General features: G+C 33.6%; 3 non-coding genes across 3 annotated transcripts; all 3 read left to right on the top strand.

Annotated features, from left to right (window-relative positions):
• The first annotated feature begins 523 nt into the window (after positions 1-523).
• On the top strand, positions 524-597 carry TRNAS-ACU (transfer RNA serine (anticodon ACU)). Its single transcript has one exon. It is a non-coding gene; the product is annotated as a tRNA-Ser (tRNA).
• Positions 598-4199: 3602 nt separating this feature from the next.
• On the top strand, positions 4200-4273 carry TRNAI-AAU (transfer RNA isoleucine (anticodon AAU)). Its single transcript has one exon. It is a non-coding gene; the product is annotated as a tRNA-Ile (tRNA).
• A 1443-nt stretch (positions 4274-5716) lies between these two features.
• TRNAI-AAU (transfer RNA isoleucine (anticodon AAU)) lies at positions 5717-5790 on the top strand. Its single transcript has one exon. It is a non-coding gene; the product is annotated as a tRNA-Ile (tRNA).
• The last annotated feature ends 210 nt before the right edge of the window (positions 5791-6000 follow it).

The raw sequence follows: 6000 nt of genomic DNA on the forward strand, positions 1-6000 counted from the left end.
CTCCTTGAATCACACGCTGCTTGAAGGATTGGATGGAATCAGTAGCTTTCATCATCTGCTAATTCTTCTAAAGTATTCTATATATTTAGTGAGCCTATTAGTTTAGTCTGTTAGAGCATGAAGTAAAAAACGCAAAGGACATAATTTCAATCAGTCTCCAAGCCAATACTTGATGCTCCTTTAATGTTGAAAATAGATGTATTTTCTTCTGTATCATGTTAACCTCTATATTTCCTTTGCGCAGAAGCTGATAGAATGATTAGATGAATCAAATGAATATAGGTGATGAATATTTATTTATTGCGAAACCACGTGGAAAAAACGTTACTGGTTAAAAATTCTCACACTGAGTATGGAAATCTCTTTTGTATTGCAAATTTTGTTGAAGTCATATTAGTTTCTTCATGTTGGTAATATGAAAGTTAATTCATATTAAACAGCTGAAATTAAGCTTTCCAAATCTCCCGGTTGAACTATCATTAGCACTGCTTCCTGTGCTGGTCCTCCAGAAGAATTGCAAATTGGCCTGTTAGCTCAGTTGGTTAGAGCGTGGTGCTACTAACGCCAAGGTCACAGGTTCGATCCCTGTACAGGCCAAGTTTAATTCTTTGAAAAAAAGATGAATTTTTCTTGTGTCTCATTTTGGACTGTTTATCTCCTTGGATCAAACGCTGCTTGAAGGACTGGATGAATACATTTGATATAATTATAGAATTAATTACTATTCTTAAAGCGCCTGGAATATCTATTAATGGTTCTAAGTTCTAACGCCAAGTAACTAAATCTCTTATTTATTGCAATTTATTGAGATCATTTTTGTTTAGTCTTGTTGATAATATATAAAGATACTATGAATGTAAACAGCTGAATATAAGCTTTCCAACTATCCCGGATTAACAATCAGTAGGACTTCATCATCTGCTTCATCTTCAATAGTATGCTATATATTTAGTGACTCTATTAGTTTAGTCTGTTAGAGCATGAAGTTAAAAACGCCAAGGACATACTTTCAATCAGTCTCCAAGCCAATACTTGATGCTCCTTTAATGTTGAAAATAGATGTATTTTCTACTGTATCATCTTTATCTCTATATTTCCTTTGAGGAGAAGCTGATAAAATGATTAGATGAATCAATTCAATATAGGTGATGAATATTTATTTATTTCTTAACCACATGGAAAAAACGTTAATGGTTCTAAGTTCTAACACTAAGTATGAAAATCTCTGTTGTATTGTAATTTTTTTTAAGTCATATTAGTTTCTTCATGTTGATAATATAGAACAATAACTTCATGGTAAACTGCTGAAATTAAGCTTTCCAAATCTCCTGGGTTAACTATCATTTGCCCTTCTTCATTTGCTGGGCCTCCAGGTAGCTGTGCAAAATGGCCTGTTAGAGCGTGGTGCTAATAACACCAAGGTCACAGGTTCAATCCCTGAACAGGCCAAGTTTAATTGTTTGAACAAAGATGAATTTTTCTTGTGTCTCATTTTGGACTGTTTATCTCCTTGAATCACACGCTGCTTGAAGGATTGGATGGAATCAGTAGCATTTCATCATCTGCTAATTCTTCAAAAGTATTCTATATATTTAGTGAGCCTATTAGTTTAGTCTGTTAGAGCATGAAGTTAAAAACGCAAAGGACATCATTTCAATCAGTCTCCAAGCCAATACTTGATTATCCTTTAATGTTGAAAATAGATGTATTTTCTTCTGTGTCATGTTTACCTCTATATTTCCTTTGCGCAGAAGCTGATAGAATGATTAGATGAATCAATTGAATATAGGTGATGAATTTTTATTTATTGCTAAACCACGTGCAAAAAACGTTACTGGTTCAAAATTCTAACACTAAGTATGGAAATCTCTTTTGTATTGCAATTTTTTTGAAGTCATATTAGTTTCTTCATGTTGATAATATGAAAGTTAATTCATATTAAACAGCTGAAATTAAGCTTTCCAAATCTCCTGGTTGAACTATCATTAGCACTGCTTCCTGTGCTGGTCCTGGAGAAGATATGAAATGTGGCCTGCTAGCTCAGTTGGTTAGAGCGTGGTGCTAATAACGCCAAGGTCACAGGTTCGATCACTGTACAGGCCAAGTTTAATTCTTTGAAAAAAGATGAATTTTTCTTGTGTCTCATTTTGGACTGTTTATCTCCTTGGATCAAACGCTGCTTGAAGGATTGGATGAATACATTTGATATTATTATAGAATTAATTACTATTCTTAAAGCGCCTGGAATATCTATTATTGGTTCTAAGTTCTAACGCCAAGGAACTAAATCTCTTATTTATTGCAATTTATTGAGATCTTTTTTGTTTAGTCTTGTTGATAATATATAAAGATACTATGAATGTGAACAGCTGAATATAAGCTTTCCAACTATCCCGGATTAACAATCAGTAGGACTTCATCATCTGCTTCATCTTTAATAGTATACTATATATTTAGTGAGACTATTAGTTTAGTCTGTTAGAGCATTAAGTTAAAAACGCCAAGGACATAATTTCAATCAGTCTCCAAGCCAATACTTGATGCTCCTTTAATGTTGAAAATAGATGTATTTTCTTCTGTATCATGTTTACCTCAATATTTCCTTTGCGCAGAAGCTGATAGAATGATTAGATGAATCAATTGAATATAGGTGATGAATATTTATTTATTGCTAAACCACATGGAAAAAACGTTACTGGTTCAAAATTCTAACACTAAGTATGGAAATCTCTTTTGTATTGCAATTTTTTTGAAGTCATATTAGTTTCTTCATGTTGATAATATGAAAGTTAATTCATATTAAACAGCGGAAATTAAGCTTTCCAAATCTCCCGGTTGAACTATCATTAGCACTGCTTCCTGTGCCGGTCCTCCAGAAGATGGCAAATTGGCCTGTTAGCTCAGTTGGTTAGAGCGTGGTGCTAATAACTCCAAGGTCACAGGTTCGCTCCCTGGCCAGGCCAAGTTTAATTGTTTGAACAAAGATGAATTTTTCTTGTGTCTCATTTTGGACTGTTTATCTCCTTGAATCACACGCTGCTTGAAGGATTGGATGGAATCAGTAGCATTTCATCATCTGCTAATTCTTCAAAAGTATTCTATATATTTAGTGAGCCTATTAGTTTAGTCTGTTAGAGCATGAAGTTAAAAACGCCAAGGACATACTTTCAATCAGTCTCCAAGCCAATACTTGATGCACCTTTAATGTTGAAAATAGATGTATTTTCTACTGTATCATGTTTATCTCTATATTTCCTTTGAGGAGAAGCTGATAAAATGATTAGATGAGTCAATTCAATATAGGTGATGACTATGTATTTATTGCTTAACCACATGGAAAAAACGTTAATGGTTCTAAGTTCTAACACTAAGTATGAACATCTCTTTTGTATTGTAATTTTTTTAAGTCATATTAGTTTCTTCATGTTGATAATATATAACAATAACTTCATGGTAAACTGCTGAAATTAAGCTTTCCAAATCTCCTGGGTTAACTATCATTTGCCCTTCTTCATATGCTAGACCTCAAGGTAGTTATGCAAAATGGCCTGTTAGCTGAGATGGTTAGAGCGTGGTGCTAATAACGCCAAGGTCACAGGTTCGCTCCCTGGACAGGCCAAGTTTAATTGTTTGAACAAAGATGAATTTTTCTTGTGTCTCATTTTGGACTGTTTATCTCCTTGAATCATACGCTGCTTGAAGGATTGGATGGAATCAGTAGCATTTCATCATCTGCTAATTCTTCAAAAGTATTCTATATATTTAGTGAGCCTATTATTTTAGTCTGTTAGAGCATGAAGTTAAAAACGGAAAGGACATAATTTCAATCAGTCTCCAAGCCAATACTTGATGCTCCTTTAATGTTGAAAATAGATGTATTTTCTTCTGTATCATGTTTACCTCTATATTTCCTTTGCGCAGAAGCTGATAGAATGATTAGATGAATCAATTGAATATAGGTGATGAATATTTATTTATTGCTAAACCACGTGGAAAAAACGTTGCTGGTTCAAAATTCTAACACTAAGTATGGAAATCTCTTTTGTATTGCAATTTTTTTGAAGTCATATTAGTTCCTTCATGTTGATAATATGAAAGTTAATTCATATTAAACAGCTGAAATTAAGCTTTCCAAATCTCCCGGTTGAACTATCATTAGCACTGCTTCCTGTGCTGGTCCTCCAGAAGATGTGCAAATTGGCCTGTTAGCTCAGTTGGTTAGAGCGTGGTGCTAATAACGCCAAGGTCACAGGTTTGATCCCTGTACAGGCCAAGTTTAATTCTTTGAAAAAAGATGAATTTTTCTTGTGTCTCATTTTGGACTGTTTATCTCCTTGGATCAAACGCTGCTTGAAGGATTGGATGAATACATTTGATATAATTATAGAATTAATTACTATTCTTAAAGCGCCCGGAATATCTATTAATGGTTCTAAGTTCTAACGCCAAGTAACTAAATCTCTTATTTATTGCAATTTATTGAGATCATTTTTGTTTAGTCTTGTTGATAATATATAAAGATACTATGAATGTAAACAGCTGAATATAAGCTTTCCAACTATCCCGGATTAACAATCAGTAGGACTTCATCATCTGCTTCATCCTCAATAGTATGCTATATATTTAGTGAGACTATTAGTTTAGTCTGTTAGAGCATGAAGTTAAAAACGCCAAGGACATACTTTCAATCAGTCTCCAAGCCAATACTTGATGCACCTTTAATGTTGAAAATAGATGTATTTTCTACTGTATCATGTTTATCTCTATATTTCCTTTGAGGAGAAGCTGATAAAATGATTAGATGAATCAATTCAATATAGGTGATGAATATTTATTTATTGCTTAACCACATGGAAAAAACGTTAATGGTTCTAAGTTCTAACACTAAGTATGAAAATCTCTTTTGTATTGTAATTTTTTTTAAAGTCATATTAGTTTCTTCATGTTGATAATATATAACAATAACTTCATGGTAAACTGCTGAAATTAAGCTTTCCAAATCTCCTGGGTTAACTATCATTTACCCTTCTTCATATGCTGGACCTCCAGGTTGATGTGCAAAATGGCCTGTTAGCTCAGATGGTTAGAGCGTGGTGCTAATAACGCCGAGGTCACAGGTTTGATCCCTGTACAGGCCAAGTTTAATTGTTTGAACAAAGATGAATTTTTCTTGTGTCTCATTTTAGACTTTATCTCCTTGAATCACACGCTGCTTGAAGGATTGGATGGAATCAGTAGCTTTCATCATCTGCTAATTCTTCTAAAGTATTCTATATATTTAGTGAGCCTATTAGTTTAGTCTGTTAGAGCATGAAGTAAAAAACGCAAAGGACATAATTTCAATCAGTCTCCAAGCCAATACTTGATGCTCCTTTAATGTTGAAAATAGATGTATTTTCTTCTGTATCATGTTAACCTCTATATTTCCTTTGCGCAGAAGCTGATAGAATGATTAGATGAATCAAATGAATATAGGTGATGAATATTTATTTATTGCGAAACCACGTGGAAAAAACGTTACTGGTTAAAAATTCTCACACTGAGTATGGAAATCTCTTTTGTATTGCAAATTTTGTTGAAGTCATATTAGTTTCTTCATGTTGATAATATGAAAGTTAATTCATATTAAACAGCTGAAATTAAGCTTTCCAAATCTCCCGGTTGAACTATCATTAGCACTGCTTCCTGTGCTGGTCCTCCAGAAGAATTGCAAATTGGCCTGTTAGCTCAGTTGGTTAGAGCGTGGTGCTAATAACGCCAAGGTCACAGGTTCGATCCCTGTACAGGCCAAGTTTAATTCTTTGAAAAAAAGATGAATTTTTCTTGTGTCTCATTTTGGACTGTTTATCTCCTTGGATCAAACGCTGCTTGAAGGACTGGATGAATACATTTGATATAATTATAGAATTAATTACTATTCTTAAAGCGCCTGGAATATCTATTAATGGTTCTAAGTTCTAACGCCAAGTAACTAAATCTCTTATTTATTGCAATTTATTG

Source organism: Lissotriton helveticus, chromosome 4_1, assembly GCF_964261635.1.
Source record: "Lissotriton helveticus chromosome 4_1, aLisHel1.1, whole genome shotgun sequence".
Classification (NCBI taxonomy): Eukaryota; Metazoa; Chordata; class Amphibia; order Caudata; family Salamandridae; genus Lissotriton; species Lissotriton helveticus.